This window comes from Thermobia domestica, chromosome 18 (genome assembly GCF_964235325.1).
Source record: "Thermobia domestica chromosome 18, izTheDome1.hap1.1, whole genome shotgun sequence".
NCBI classification, from domain to species: domain Eukaryota; kingdom Metazoa; phylum Arthropoda; class Insecta; order Zygentoma; family Lepismatidae; genus Thermobia; species Thermobia domestica.
The window spans coordinates 71,040,824-71,058,543 of NC_137471.1; the positions used below are offsets into that span (position 1 = coordinate 71,040,824).

The window sequence follows — 17,720 nt, forward strand, 5'->3', positions numbered from 1 at the left end:
TTACGAGTGTTCATTGATATCCCATACACTTAATTATTTTTATTTTAGGAACATTCAGATATTATCTGCCAAGTCACTTTAAAATTGAGTCATTATCAATCAACAATAAACACAAAAACAAGGAAATCAATTATGACCTATGTTTGAAAGTACAATCCTAGTATTCGCCTAGTACCGAAGAAAAATCCCAGGAAAATAAAAACAACTTGATCTCAATGTTGACAGCCAGAGCCGTGCCGTGCGAGGGGGTGGGGGCGAGCGGGGCAACGGACCCGGGCGCCAAAGTAAGAGGGCGCAAAATTAGGGAGGAAAAAAGAAAAGATGAAAAGAAAAAGAGGAAAAACTAGGCCTACTTGGAATATTTTAGATCAACAGTAGTGTCTTTTAATCTAATATTTAATTTGAGCACAGTCAGATTTATACTTTTTGCGTTCCTAAATACTTGCTAAAAGCGCCCTACCCATATATAAAATGGAAGGAAAAATGTAATAAAAAGGTGCCCAAAATCAAGAAAAAACGGTTTATTTTTGAAAATTTTCTTGCACTAAGCGTCAAGCATAGTGGCGCTTCGCGACTGATCTGTCGACCTCATTCATATGTACGGAGCACCGTCGTATACTCCACACCGGGCGCTGATTTCCCACGGCACTATTGACAGCAGGATTGGAGCGTGGAACTTTCAGACAGCGGAGGCAAGACCAAAAACCTTACTTATGCCTGCATGCTTTTCATATTTTTTCAAAATATTCTTTACTAAAATACATAGTATTTGCGATATGCCGTATATTCCAGAGATTTTATTGCTTAGTCATATGACGTCATAAAATTGATTTAAAGATGCATTTCTTAGGGATATTTAATACCTACGCCACTTTTGTTTTTAGTCCACTGATTTATATTTATTATTATTATTATTATGAAATGGCAGAGATTTCAATGGTTTGATTTTACTGATTTCTTCTTCAAATCGGTAAATTTGTGTGCAATGAAATATATGAAACAGGAGAGTGCCAAAAAGATTTCCTGAAGACGATCATGATATCGATGGCTAAGAAATCGAACCCAAGGAGATGCGAGGATTATAGAATATTAGTCTCATATCTCATGCAGCTAAAATTCTGCTCCGAATACTGAACAGAAGGTTATATGAAAGAACAAATAAAGAAGTTGAGGAGGAGCAGTTCGGGTTCAGAAGAGGCAAGGGCACAAGAGATGCAATTGGATTATTAAGGACGATCGGTGAAAGATTTATAGAAAAAGGGAAAGAGAGGTGTATGTTGTATTTATTGATCTAGAAAAGCCTTTTGACTGCGTGAATTGGGGATTGTTGTTGGGAGTTCTAACGAAGATAGGGTTGGAATGGAAAGATAGAAGACTACATGAATCAACAAGTAAGGTTAGGATAGGGAAGGAACTGACAGAAAAATAAAATGAAACCTTTGGGTTTTACGTCCCACGATTATGCCGGCTAGGCTAAAGGTGACGGTAATGATGAAATAATGAATGAAATGGTGGAATAAAGGAAGTGGGAGGAAACGGGAGAACCCCGAGAAAACCCATGCACACGGAGTTTGTCCAATACAAAGTTCACTTGACGCGAGCTGGGATCGAACCAGGGACTCTAAGCACTAGAGGTGAATGCTCTACCACTAAAAGGAACTGACAGAGAAGAGTGCAACTGGAAGAGGAGTTCGACTAGGATGCTGTCTCTCACCAAGGTTATTTAATATATAAATCTAGAAAAGATAGTGAAAAAGAGCCCACATGATGAAGACGGCATTTCAGTAGGAGGTAGAATGATTAGAAGTATAAGATTTGCAGATGATATAGCACTTGTTACGGAATCTGAAAAGAAAATCAATAGGATGTTAGAAAACTTGAGAAAGTGCTGTGAAAAATATGAGATGAAAATAAATGTTAGACAGACAAAAGCCATGATGATTGGAACAAAGCGATCAGTGTCAAATATAAAAGTGGGAGGGTAGAAATAGAACAAGTCAATAGTTTTCGATACCTGAATAGTATTCTTAGTAATGCATGAAGTGCGAACGTGAAATAAAAGCAAGTATAGGAATAGCGAGAGAAGACTAAGAAGAAAAAAATGCTTTGTGAGACTTTGAATAAAGAACTGACAAAAAGACTCGTAAAATGCTTCGTGTATAGTGTTCTACTGTATCGAACGGAAACATGGACATTACGCAAGAGATGAAAACCATCTGAAATTTTTCGAAAAGTGGGCGTGGAGAAAAATGGAAATTAGTTGGGTCGAGCGGAAAACGAATGAAAGGGTGTTAGAAATGGTGGGGGAGAAAAGAACACTTTTAGATATTATTAAGAAGAGGAATAGAAACTGGTTGTAACATTGCCTAAGAAGAAATTGTATCATGAGGGACGAGCTCGAGGGTAATGGGTGCAGGAAAGAGAGGGAGAGGGCGAAGTAGGCTACAATTAATGGACGATATAAAAGCAGAAAGATCATACGTGAAGGCGAAGAAATTAGCGAAGGGCCGTTGAGTATGGAGGCCTCTCAGCTGCGGCAAGTGACCTATCAATAAGGGCAGAGCATCTATGATGATCATGATCTTCAAATCTAGTTAAATGTCCCTTGGTATCTCAAAATGCGTTTGCACTAAATACGTATCAGACCTATTGCGTTCGAGTGTTGGCTGTGAGCCGACAGTACAATTTACCATTTCCACTCTAGGGATGGCATCCAGACGAGACGAGATGAGACTTTGTACAGTCTCGGCCTCGTCTCTGTTGATAAATAGCGGTCTCGTCTCGAATCAAAAATCGCCCTCTCTGTCTCGTCTCGCTCAACAGATGCTTATCTCGACCTAGGTATCGTCTCGAAAGTCTCGAAATAAATAGTGTGAAATTATAATTGTGAAAGTATTATTAATCGTACAGTCTGTTGTTTCCGCTTCTTATTTTTTGCCCTCATTTTTGACTTAGAATATGGTATAGTGTATCTCTTCATAGCTAATTTGCTAGCGCTAATGCTTTCCATGCGTGTGTTCCAGGTTCAACCATCATTTGGTATATCATTCCTGGGATAAATCCCTAATATTAGCCCATACTTCACATTCAGCAATAGACTTTGTCTCATATAGCCTCAGTACTGCCTACACAATTAAACTCGATTAAATTAACTCCAGTACTACACAGTAGTTTATTTCCTTCCTTTGAATTAGACTTGTTCAATACTTCCTTACGGATAACGCAACACACAGCAGCACGAATGTATTTAATCGTAACAAAATTGAAATTTTACAATTTCTCATTTATTCCAATACATTCTGCTTTGACTGTCATTTTAAAAACAGAATATAACGTTCATTATCTTAACAAATAGGGTAAATTATTACTACAATATATTTTGTTTCAAATTGATCAGATGTTTTATTACCGTTACACATCTCCGTGTTTAATTGACACCTTATAACACGAACTTCCTGAACCTTGTGGTGGGAGCTACGACACTCATCTTTGCTATGTGTGGTCTCGGGTTGGATTATCAAACCAGTTAGATTAAAAATCCGATGTTTCACATAGTTCGCGTCTCATTTTAAGTATATTCTGTTTCTTATACAAGTTCATAAGGCCGTAATGAATTACATATATCCAGTGACGTAACATACATTAAGCTTATTCCTGAGATCTCAGCGGTGTAGTCTGGAGGCAGAACACGTCGTTATTAGGTTTCGTTTAACCCGAGAGAGTAAAAGCAACCGGTCGTCCTACATCATCAATACCACTATTCTGATCATTTCTAGACCGCCGGTCGCTTGATACGAGCGGAAATTTCCCCCGTGCACCCCCCCCCCTTCGCTACTAAAGCTAAAAATTAGCATTTCTAATAAAAGGTCATATCTCTGGAACTAACCAAGATATTAACGAATTTCTTTTTCCGGTTTTATCTATAAGGTGTGCATTATGATTTTGTATATTCACGCTTTTGATAGGTGTTTCGGAAAATTTAACATAAACATTAAAAACTGACATATTTTGTCCTTAATATTTTCTTTCTTGCTCAGCATCTCCCCAATGAGTTGAGATATAGAAAGAACATTCCTAATTAAATTTGTAGAGCATTAAATTATCTTTCCAATGGTACCAATATTGTTAGGTTTATTTCCAGTAGTAGCCGTACAGCGAGAAAGTTTTAAGGCAAGTGCGCTTTGATTCGAATGCTGATGCTCCGAATGGCACCAATGAATTTCAGCTCACGTCAGCCAATAAAGAATTTGTTTCCGAGATAAAAGCTGATTTTTCCCCAATATTTGAAGAACAGTTCTCACCCTTCTCCTTTGAGCTCTCATGCACTGTCATGATAATTTCTAGATCTCCGGTCACTTGATACAACTGTGCGTTAAGAATCACAAAGTTTTGAGATAAGTAGATATGTCTTTTATAGTGTTAAAATTCACTTACGGTTGATATTCAGGATGATTCCCATTTTTCAACTCTATTTGTGTGCGGTATTTCCACCGGTCGTTGAAAATAATTCCTTATTTCTTTAAGAAAAATGTTTATCTTGTCATGATGAGAAAGTTGAAAATATAAATGATGTAAGAACATATGTAAAGATGTCTTAAGTGAGGGCAAACACCATTCACAGATACAAAGTGATTGATAACGTTGTTGTACACTTGAAGTGTATTTCTAAAATCAAGAACGGGCCTGTATTTTCTCAATGGTCACTTTAAAAAATGTTTTTGTAGAAACCTTAATAATTATATTTGTATGTAATTTATGAGAATATTACATCGAACTTCATTAAATAATTACTAATTACTGGAAACAAGCAAAACTATAATAATATTCTACATTACCATATCAAATCTGCCCAAAATATTTGCTATTTCTTTAGTCTTTTGATCCTCATCAGATGAATCATTTTCTGGTACGTAAATAAGTGTTTATATGTAAGTTATAACACTTATTATCATTACAACTACAGGTTCTAATGCACTTCACTGAAGCCCGCACACACTTGAAATTGTTTGTGTCTTACCTTGTTTACATGTACAAGACTAACTCTGGGCATCTTTTAGGCATAGATTCCTGAGTGGTCCATTTGGGCACCAATTTTCCATTCGTAGTTTGCCAACCAAATTGTTCGAGTTGAAGGAAGTCAATATTCGAGTCGCTTGCGTGTCGTCAAATATATGTTTGAAGGTGTGCTCGCTTTATGTAGAGCATTAGAGCAAGCTTCGTTGGTGGAAGTTGTTCTGGGTTTTTGTGACCGACCATATCAACACAGACAGCACTGATCGAGCATTTTTGTGAGTCGGTGTAGAGATTCACCAGAAATTCTTCTGCACGCGCTATCGTCTCATCTTCCACATTACCGGATCCTAAGTTACTTAGCAAGTATGATTTTTAAAAATATACATTCCATGCTTTCTTTTTCCCAATTTCTGCGAACTAACTGGTGGTGTCTCTTCCAGTAAATACACGGAATGCTGGCAAGGAATGGCGTATTTCATCGTTGAGCTCATTCACGATTGTGTGGATTGGAATAAATTGTAATTTTATTGCTCTTCTAGTAGACATTCATATTTCTTCTGTCTTAATTGATTTTAAAAATGTATAAGGAGAATAAGAACATCGGTGTCTTTGCAATCAATGAGCAGTTGCTTATAACCAAAGCTGGAAGCGTGGTATGCGTGAAGTATTATTCTCATACTAGCCTATTCATGATTAGATTTCAGAAATGGTAGGTCTTCTTTCTGTGATGATTCCACGTGAAGTAAGCCTGTAAATCCATCCAATGTGATAAGTAACTGTTCGTCTTTCAATGATGCCTACAGAACCTAATCAGTTCTAAAGAAAGAAATGCTGCGAGGTCAGATTTGTTTTCAGGAAAATCAATAAAACATTTCCACTGCTAAGGAAGCGGACAATCTCGACCTTCAATGCTTCTCCGAATCACTCAGTACGTACTTGCTGTTCGCCTAAATGTTGTCTCTTCTTTAACAGAACATGGACTGTAATGCTCGAATAAACCATCAATTCGTGAGCACGCCCTGTTTTGAAAGTTCAGCACACATTTTACAAAAATATGCGCCAAATCACCACCAATTAGTTTGCAGAAATTGGAAAAAAGGAAGCATGGAATGTATATATTTTTTAAAAAAATTATTTGCTATGTAACTTAGGATATGGCAATGTGGAAGATGAGACGATAGCACGTGCAGAAGAATTTCTGGTGAATCTCTATACTGATTTACAAAAATCTTCAATCGGTGCTGTCTGTGCTGGATTGATCGGTCAAAAAAAGCAGACCATCTTCCACCAAAGAAGGTTGCTCTAATGCTCCACATAAAGCGAGCACACCTTCAAACATATATTTGGCGACACGCAAGCGACTCGAATATTGACTTCCTTCAACTCGAACAATTTGGTTGGCATACTACAAATGGAAAATTGGTGCCCAAATGGACCACCCAAGAATCTATGCCTAAAAGATGCCCAAGAGTTAGTCTTGTACATGTAAACATACGTAAGACACAAACAATTGCAAGTGTGTGCGGGCTTCAGTGAAGTGCATTAGAACCTGTAGTTGTAATGGTGATAAGTGTTATAACTTACATATAAACACTTATTTACGTACCAGAAAATGATCATCTGATAAGGATTCAAAAGACTAAAGAAAATATGTAATTTTGCAAATATTTTTGCGCAGATTTGATGTGATAATGTAGAATATTATTATAGTTTTGCTTGTTTCCAGTAATTAGTAATTATTTAATGAAGTTCGATGTAATATTCTCATAAATTACATACAAATATAATTATTAAGGTTTCTGCAGAAACATTTTTTAAAGTGACCATTGAGAAAATACAGGCCCATTCTTGATTTTAGAAATACACTTCAAGTGTACAACAACGTTAACATTCACTTTGTATCTGTGAATGGTGTTTGCCCTCACTTAAGACATCTTAACATATGTTCTTACATCATTTATATTTTCAGCTTTCTCATCATGACACGATAAATATTTTTCTTAAAGAAATAAGGAATTATTTTCAACGACCGGTGGAAATACCGCACAGAAATAGATCCAAATATATATATATATATATATATATATATATATATATATATATATATATATATATTGTACAGTTATCCTGTATCTCATAGTGTCTGATTAAGCCAAAGACTTAGTTGGTGAAACTATAACACATATTTAATTTTCAATGAAAATATGTGGTTTTGCTCAGCAAACAATTAGTGTGTATGTAATTATATACAAAGCAAAGCGTCTACTTATCGAAAATAACACAAATAGAGTTGAAGAATGGGAATCATCCTGAATGTCAACTGTAAGTGGATTTTAACACTATAAAAGACATATCTACTTATCTCAAAATTTTGTGATCCTTAGCGCACGGTTGTATCAAGTGACCTGAAATCTAGAAATTATCATGACAGTGCATGAGAGCTCAAGGGAGAAGGGTGAGAACTGTTCTTCAAATATTGGTGGAAAAAAATCAGCTTTTATCTCGGAAACAAATTCTTTATTGGCTGACGTGAGCTGAAATTCATTGGTGCCATTCGGAGCACCAGCATTCGAATCAAAGTGCACTTGCTTTCAAACTTACCTTGCTGTACGGTTACTTCTGGAAGGAAACCTAATAATATTGGTACCATTGGAGAGATAATTTAATGCTCTACAAATTTAATTAGGGATGTTCTTTCTATATCTCAACTCATTGGGGAGATACAGAGAAAAAAAAAACATATTAAGGACAAAATATGTTCATTTTTAATGTTTATGTTAAATTTTCCGAAACACCGTTGGGCCTATCAAAAGCATGAATATACAAAATCGTAAAGCACGCATTACAGAAAAAATCGGAAAAAGAAATTGGTTAATATCTTGGTTAGTTCCGGAGATATGGCCTTTTATTAGAAACGCTCATTTTCTAGCTTTAGTAGCGGGGGAAGGGGTGTACGGGGGAACTTTCCGCTCGTATCAAGCAACCGGCGGTCTAGAAATGATCAGCATAGTGGACTTGATGATTCAGTACCACCGGTTGCATGTACTCTCTCGGGTTGATCCAACTCCTTATATTGAAGACTTTTCCAGATTCTGCCTCCCGACTATTGCATGCGATCTTTATTCGAGAAAACTAATCGTGCGTTCATTACGTTGAAATTTTATATTGATTGAAAATTACTTGCGAAACATAGGCATACTTATTACATAAGTATATAGGTAATTCGAGCTATGTGTACCTATTTTCTCTCTCTCTCGTCAAAACAAGTGATTCTTAACTTTCTAGTTTTCTTTTGTATTAATTTTCGTAGGTTTGCCGCAACATGAAGGATTGAATAGTCATTTTTTTTTTTCGTTGTACGGCTTTCGTTAAATTTTGGGTTCATTTTATCCCTACCTTACCTAGTGAAACATATACAGGGTGGCCCAAAAGTACGTATACACCCCTGCACTGATCAAAAATAACATGATTTATGGATGTATTTGCTTCGACTCTCCCGAGCTTAAGATATAACTAAAAACACATTAAGAACAAATAATAAAGAAACCTACCTGAACAATAAGAAATATATATATATATATATATATATATATATATATATATATATATATATATATATATATATATATATATATATATGGTCAATTCCGCGGTAAGTGACCCTACGAAGGAAAAAATTGAAGTTTTAACTTGGCCTACATAAGTATTAAAATTCATTTTTAAGAATGCTGAATTTTTCATACATGAACAAGATGATACCAACGTTGATTTGTAGATGGCTCTGCAGGAGGTAAAATATGGCCACTTTCATGTCGCAGAATATCGTACCTATATTTGGATTTTAACACAAAGTTTTTTCCTGCTAATTCCTGTAGGTAAGTGAAGATCGCGTATGGTATTTATTAAGATAATGTTTGTGTTTACATCAGTGACATTGTTTTGCACATAATTTAATAATAGCAAGAAAATTATAATAATTGATTCATCCAAGTAGGCTGTCGTGTAAGTCACAAGAAAACATAAATAAGTTTATGTATTTATATACTTAATTAAACAAAAAAGCTGTTATTCTAAATTTCCTTCATTTGGACAGGCGGTAATCAAAGGGCGTGCAGAAAGTCCCGAAATAATACGTGTAACTTTTTAAATACAAAATATAATATGTCCTGTAAGTCACATTTCTTTCCCTGTCGTGTAAGTCACATTGTGCGTGTCGTGTAAGTCACATTTTGTTGCAATGTTACTACATTGCCAATAGTAGCTAACTGCAGTAAAACGTATAAATAGTGAATTGATAACTTAATTAATGTATTAAGTGCCATGTTTAATGTAAGAGAATGAAAGATAAGGAGGATAAAAGCAATATAATGAAGTATGGGTGTAGAATGTGCTTGACTGGACTATAAATGTAACAAATGAATGAAAAGTTAAACAATAAGAATTAATGTGATCTAGAAAGAAGCTTTAAAAAACGTGACAGGAAGTATCTACTGTCTCTGGAACAATGCCTGCATATGTGGTTCCAAAGTTTCTAGCTTCAGCTACTTTTAATACTATTATTGGTTTTCTCGTACTCTTTCGTTGTTTTGGAAACATGCTTGTAAATTGGTATTTATTGCCTTTATGCATCTTAGGGTCAGGCCGGTATAGGACGGAGGTGGGCATGTGGGAAAGGATTCTTTCAGATCTATTGAAAGGATATTATCTCGGCATTTGCCTGGTGTGAATGAAGAACACCTCAGTCAGGATTGCCAGCTATATGTTTTAAACCCGCAACCTACCGAGCCAAATCTAGCACGCCACTACTCTGTCACGCTTCCTTGGTAGAAAACATGCTTACTCAAACGAAAATATGTAAGTCACAACAAAGTTTACTTTAAGATTATGAAATTAGGACATGTCAGATATGTAACACTTGTCTTATCTATTGCATTTTCAGATATGCCTAGTTCAGAAGCTGAATGGAAGCGGAAATAGATAGAGAAATTGAAAAGAATGATATTACATCAAGTGAATTTTTAGTGGAAATTACTGTTTTATGTACCCAGAAAAGATACAAACCGGTCACTGGATATCACACAGTTGTACTATGTAAACTGCAATAATATATTTTCCTGAAGAAAAGGAAACCACAGAACATGATTCGTGCGTAATTATATCTGACTGTATGCATCAACATATGTTTCCATTTGCTTCTTTCAAGTCTACACTTATGAAAGATTTTGAAGGGTGTTATCCGGGTTATCCGATCAACAATGTGAATTATCAGTCGGATGATGGTGCACAACACTATTCACTTTGTTCAATAACATTACAGAAAGTTGAAATGTCTTGGCATTTTCGTCTACGAACTATGGAAAAGGCTTTCAAAGACAAATTGATCCTCAATCTGCTTTAGAATTTATTGAAAGAGCACGCAAGTTATGTCCGAACATTAATGTAATATACTGTAGTAAAGAGTATTACTTCAAAAATTTGAGTTGATGCGCCAATGGAAACATCATAAGAAAGAAATACGAAAACACGAAACTAGCACTACTTCATTGTGTTTCAGCGTATACTATTGAATGTTGTCTCATCTAAGATATTTCTTCACCACGAAGAAGTTCGATTTCATTCCAGGAGTGTTCTTTGGCGCATGTGAAGGGAATAAACGCAGCGAAGAAGTGATGGAAATACTCTACTGGAGACAGGGTATTATTACCCTTCGCCGAAAAAAGAACTATTAAATATTTGTTAGATGTGGAGAAAAGAATCAGAACAACTGTATGTAACATTTCTTCGCCATTACCATCAAGATAAAGAATTTTAGTGGCCGCAACAGAAAGATTAGGCCTATGTTGCATTAACAGACGTCGATCACAGACATAAATTAGAATTTGACAAATTTTGCTCCAATAAAAGAACTGTTAACTTCTTGTTTTGTCTGTTAACTTCCTTTTATCTCTCTAAATCATTAGTGCCACTCTATCCGCCAATAGATTTTGAAAGTGTAATTAAACGAAGACATGATGTTAGACTTGTCATGTAAGTCACAAATTTATGTCGTGTACGTCACGTTATATTTGTGGCACATATATTAAAATAAATACAGAAAATATAAAAATTTTCTTTTGGTCTTGTAGCTTGGTATCTACTTAATATATGTAAAAAGTTTTAGTTTTCTTGCAGCAATAGAAGAACAGAATTTTCATATAGTTAACCGTTATTCAAAACACGATATCTTCTACTGTCGTGTAAGTCACGTATATATTTAGAGACTTGTTTCAGCCATTTTGTTTACATATTTAAATGCTTCAAACAAAAATGAATAAAGGGCTTATTGCCCCTTATTTATAACCTAAACTTTCCCATGAAAATATCTTATAATTTTTGTAATACATAATATTTACTGCCGTCTGACGTCTGTTGTCGTGTAAGTCACAAAGGGAATTAACCATATATATATGAACTTTAGGGGTAAACTATGCTAAGTCACTTTTTGATCGATATTGAGTTAAGAATACTTTTTAAATAGACTATGTTCTTTGTAGTGATGTAATAATGCAAATGAAAAGCATCCTACTACTTTGTAACTACTTAGTATAGTTTGAAAAACAATATTACAGGTCTTAGTTAAGGAACCGTTTTTTCGCTTCTCCTGTAAAATTACGGAATTATGACTTGGTTTAGTTTACCTCTGAGGTCCAGATATAATAAAATCATCATCACCATCAGAATTAACCATTATCAATCCACTGCTGGATGGAGGTCTTCCCAAGTCTCCTCCACAATTATCTATCTTGGGCAATTCTTTTCCAGTTTACTCCCCAGTTTTTTTTTATTTCGTCACACCTTCTTGTATGCAGACGTTTCGTAGGCTGTTTTTGTCTCGTGGTATCCAGTCTAGAATGTTTTTCGTCCATTGATCAAAATTTCTCCTTGCAGACAATTTTTGCCAGACTACACGCAGTCAGACTTTTCCACAATTTGGAACATTTTAGTGGCCATCGCTGGTGTTACGACGATACAGTGACGTCATATTTTAAAAATAATTTTTTTTATTTAAAAATGCACTTTAATAATTAGCTCTGAACAAAGTATTAGATCAAATTGGACAGCTGCCAACTTCCAGCGGACGGTCCCAGGATCTTGCTGATTGTCTCTGGTTCGAGGACATACATGGATTCATTCCTTCCCTGTGCCTCCCTTGTGTTTTGGACTACCATACTAAGCACATAATTATGATGTTTAGACGTTGTTCGTGCAACGTGTCAATTGAATATAGGCAACAGGCCTTAGAACTCATATTGTTCCCTGGCATGAATAAGAAGATTGGCTCTCACCATCGCAGACTTCATTTTTTAAGTTCCTTGGTGACTGATTCAGTAGGAACATTCCTACAAGAAACACTTCACTTGTTAATAAAATGAACTGGTTCGATATCCAGCATATATGAAGTTTTGTTTTAGTGTTCTTTTATTTTTTTATATCTTCACTACAGCTGAAAAACCACTACCTCTCAATTTACTACTTTTTCCTTCTACTGAAGGGACGGCGGACGCGCCCTGAAAACGGGGCTGTCCCAGTCAAAACGGGACGTACGGTCGCCCTACTTTCAATTCAATGTAACTTTGTATAATAATAATAATTAAGATGCATCTCAATTAGTATTTGTTTCTTACCCTATATATACTATACCCTATTTCAATTGTTCTGTTATTCTGATGAACTATGCATATTATTGAGAATTCTCTGACTCAAGAATAACGGTATTCACATCTGAATATAAGCAACATAAAGTAAGCAATATCCTTTACTCACTTATTTCATATTTAATAAGACAGTATCCACTATTTTAAAGTTACGAAACACTACTCAAAATAGATAATCGAATTCATGGTTTTCACTGTTCAAAATATTTCAATTTCAAGGTCAAAGGTTTATAAAAATAAACTTTACTGACCACACAACAAAACCATTCAGTTGGCGGCCTCTCTCTATCCTCCAGTTGTTTAAAAAATTAAACAGTTCCAAAACACAGTTTTGCGATTCAAAGTGACTTTTATTTTCTTCTAAGTTTTTCCAACTATTTTGAGCATTTTCTAGATTTCCAAAGCTTGATAACAAAATTCACGGCTTATTCAAGCTTTTCACGGTTGGGTGGGAATCCTGTATACATATGACCTACATAATTTCTGAAACCTATATTCACTGCTCGAAGAACAAACTGCTGATAAATGTCTGAAATTTCTCCTTACAGTATGTTATGCATTTCCGCAGTCATTCAGATATTTTCAGTAAACGAGCAATGTGCAGTTGATAATGTTTTTTATTTAGCGGCCCTTTCAGCAGCGCGGCTATATGAGACCTGGACTTACAGTTAATGCGGGATCCAAACTCCATGAACTTCCGCCGAGAATCGAACCGGGTCTACCGCGCCAAAGACGTGTGTGCTAATCGAATAGCCAATTGCATACTCCCTACGGCCACAAGAAAACAGATGTAATACAAATCAGTTATAGTAGAAAATGGTATGAAAAAGATATGCGTTATCAATGGTACTGATGTACTTGTTCTCCTTTTATTTACTCAAGTGTTGGTTTCATTATGAGAAAATTCAACGGGTGTGTCATCGATAACGTGGAAACTGCTATAAGATTGGAGAAAAATGTTCTGAACAATAACCTTTTCACGTCATTAAATATTACGACAGTGTGTCTTTTCCATATCGAGAAGGTAAAGCTGCAGCGTAAAATACTATTAAAGAAGATAAATTTTGATCTTCAAATTTCTGAAAAAACAAACGCCCATAAAGGTGTTGTAATTCATGCAAATAGACGATTATTCGCTGTCTTGTACAGAAGCAAAGAAGACATTGCAATGAACCAACTACGATATCAGTTATTCGTATCGAAGAAAGACACTTTCGCCACTTTAAAACTTTGTCTTTCAAAGACAAATTTTTAAAATAAAAAAAAAATATTTAAAATCAGTCGCCTGCAAACCATATTCTGAATAGTAGCAAAAAAGCATCAGACGTAAATTTAGTTATGTCGACTAGAGATGTACGAGAAGAAGTAAGAAAGAAAGTTTCCCTAAAGCATATCTTTTGTATTCTAACAAGTAGGAAATTACAATTTGGCCGAGACGAAGTTAAGACTTTGAGTGCTTCGTGACAGAAGAATCAAGTTTCAGTGGCTCACACGTCCTGACTAAAACGTGTACAAAATTGGCTACTAAGCTATTTGTGTAGACAGTAACAGAGGTGAGATATTTATTTGTTTTTTGTGAGCAAAAAGTAATTATAACCAATTCAAATTTGTAAGCAATTACAACAAGTGCATGGCGCAAATGTGATGACAGTGCAGCATGTGCGTAAATGGTGTCAAGAATTCAGTGGTGGTTGCGTGACTGTGCAAAATGAACAAATGAGTGGGCGTTCTCGTACGACAGCAGAGTTCTTACCTGCAACTGAAGAGGCTGTACGGGGAAATCACCGAGTATCACTGGCAGAGTTGGAGGTGTAGTTTAACCTGTCACATGGAGCAATGTGGGACATTGTCCATGAACGTTTAGGGTACGAAAAAGTGTGTAGCAGGTGGTTTCGAAGACAATGACAAACATCAAGAAAACCCACATAGGTGCGTTCTCTCACATCTCGTGCACTTTCATGAGCATAGGAAAGATTTCTTTAGCCAAATCATTACTGGGGGCGAAGAGTGATTGTACAAGTACTGACCAGAGACGAAAGCATAATCAATGCCACGAGGATTTCCAAATTCAAGACGACATCACCTAGACAGGTAAATAGATGGAACAGTCTTTTAGAATATTCATGGTGTGCTCCTGGTGAATGTTTATGCCCTAATCGCACAGTGAATGCTGCAGCGTATCAGTTAACACTCCGGAAACTGAAAATATTTGTTCAACGCGAAACGCAACTATTAGAAAAGTAGATGTACTTGCTCCACGACAATGCGCACCCACATACAACTCATGCGACAGTAAAGCTTTTGCAACGGCGAGGGTAGGAAATTCTTTCGCACCGATAGCACAGCGCCCGGATTTAGCCCCGTCCTATTTCCAAATTTTCCCCAAAAATGAAAGAACATCTTCGCGTCAAATAATTCACATCACATGATGTCAAGCCATGCGGTCCAAACATAGCTTCATGGTCAGGATCTCACCTTCTATTGCCAGGGTTTTGACAAATGGATTTTCCGTCTATACAAGTGCCTTAACAGAGAAGGTGGCTACGTAAAGAAATAGTGAAAGAATGTATCTTCATTCTTCATGTGAGTATTTCCCATTATATTTAGTATCAACAATATAGCTGAGGTAAGAACTTTACTTTTTGACTTCTCATAGTACATGAGAATATATATTGCCCGAACAAAGTTATTGACATTATACGTGAACTCATCACAATTGTTGCTTGGAGTTGTGCCAATTGTAATCATAGTAACTCTATCTGTAAACGTGGAAAACAGCATCCACGATCTATTGTAAACGTAGTGCATCTAAAAAGTGCTTGGAAGGATTTACATCGGCTCAGCAAAGTAAAAGTGAAAACGAATATTCATGTTTTCAACATGATAGTGATGACAATTTTTTTTTTTTTAATGATATGGACTCTTAGCTGAAGAAATGAAAAGTTTATTTAATTTGTTGGTATACCATATTTAATATCCAAACCTTTGTAGTAGCAGAAAGTGAAACTGTATAAAAACTATAATCTCTATGTTTGTATTGTTTTAAAATTAGTTGTTAGAAAGGCAAACCTAACGGACAATTTAAAAATACATATATAACATCATTATACAAGTTTTACTGTAATGTTTTCATTGTTTGACTAACAGTGTTGCCAATCCAACGTAACGTTTTATTGTTTAAAATGGCACTCCATCTCAATATTTTATTTATTATTTAGTGTTCCAAACTAAGGACGCTATAATATCACAAACAACTAAACATCTGTAAACGAATTGGAAACCATATATGTGATCAGATGTGATATTTATCTAAGCATTTTTTAAAAAATAAAACCTTTTGAGGAATGTAAAATTTTAAATTCCTTGTAACACTGTTTACCTCTTAAAAATACATTATATCATGGTCATAGTATTCGACACTAAGGTACTTGAGATGTTCTTTGACACGCCCGTTTCACTTGTGTTATGTTTTACATACATTTGAAATATGTAAAAACTTGATAGACTGCTATTTGAAAATACAATTTATGTTAGGTTGGCAACATGGTTAATCTGGTGGCAGTACAGAGTATGTCAAACAATGACTTCCTGTCCATATTTGCGTGTCCATACTTCCTGTCCTGTCCATATCCATGAACTTCTGATACAGCCAAGCTAAAAACCTCTCGCTCAAATCTCGCAGCTGTTTTCATTTTCTGCCACACCGTTCTTATTCAGAAGACATACCATGCTCCCCTTGCTCCTATATTATTCTATCAAATATAGTATGATGTATACCTAGAATTTTGACAATTTGTCTATTTGAGTAGCCCTCACTTCGCAGTGTCAGAATTTGTCTTTGTTTACAAAGGCTTGTGTGACACACTTTTCTCATATTTCGAGTTTCTAGGGAATGAGATTCTACAGTGTCTTATAATGTACGTGAAGCACTTCCGTTTCCTAAACAAAACGAGCATTCAATAATACATAATTTTCATTAAAAATTGCACTTTACACCGCTTCAGAAAAGCAAACAAAACGAGCATAGTCCCAACCACACTCACATTGAGTACAAAGACACCAAACGGGCAGCATCTGAACTACTGTAACGCAAAATACTGATACTTAAGGTTGTTGGAAACACTAAGTAGATACCAGTATGTCACGGAATTTATTTAAATAGTAAATATAATGAAACCCTTGTGGTTGCTTTGAGTGGTGCCATTTTTTTGTGACCGACTATATATATATATATATATATATATATATATATATATATATATATATATATATATATATATATGTGTGTGTGTAATATTTTCTCGATGAAATTTTCCTTACACATATGAATTATATTTGCCATTCCCTTCAGCTTGGTCCAATTTGATTAAATATTTTGTTGATAGCTAATTATTAAAGTGCATTTTCTAAATCATTTTTTTTTTTTTTTAATTCTGACGTCACTGTATCGTCAGAATACCAAAATGTTTCACATTGTGGAAAAGTCTAACCATGTTATCTGGGAAAAATTTTCTTCCCACATTATATGGTTGCTGGGTTATAGAGATTTTAAATCATCCACATCACTGATTGATACGTAACTTACAAATGTGAAACAGTGACGTCATACTGAAAATTGCCCAAGGATACAAAGCTCGCATCACTCGGAATCTGAAAGCGACCATTCCATTTCATAATAAAAAAGAAAGAAAGAAAAACAGATCATGTAATACGGTTCCCCCAAAATCTGCTCAACTATTCTCTGCATGATTGCAGAAGATTTAAAATCAGCAAGCCAAGATCGGTACTCTACTTTTTGACGCCCGGTAAACGAGTTCTATCTTCCACATGTTGGTGATAAAAGCTGATGAGTTTCTCTTTCTGAAAGACAAAATTCGACGATCCTATCACTACTTGCCGAGACATTTTAGCTATTATGGTGTACCACCACCCAAATCCATCGTACTTCTTTTTTACATGATTTACTATACGGAGAAGCACATCGTAATTTGTAATACAGAAAATGTCCATTTA

At 35.5% G+C, this 17,720-nt stretch overlaps 1 protein-coding gene across 2 annotated transcripts in view; it reads right to left on the reverse strand.

The window, feature by feature from the left end:
- LOC145675580 (uncharacterized) overlaps positions 1–17,720 on the reverse strand; it is a 162,465-nt gene that overhangs the window by 119,039 nt on the left and 25,706 nt on the right. The window lies entirely within an intron of this gene.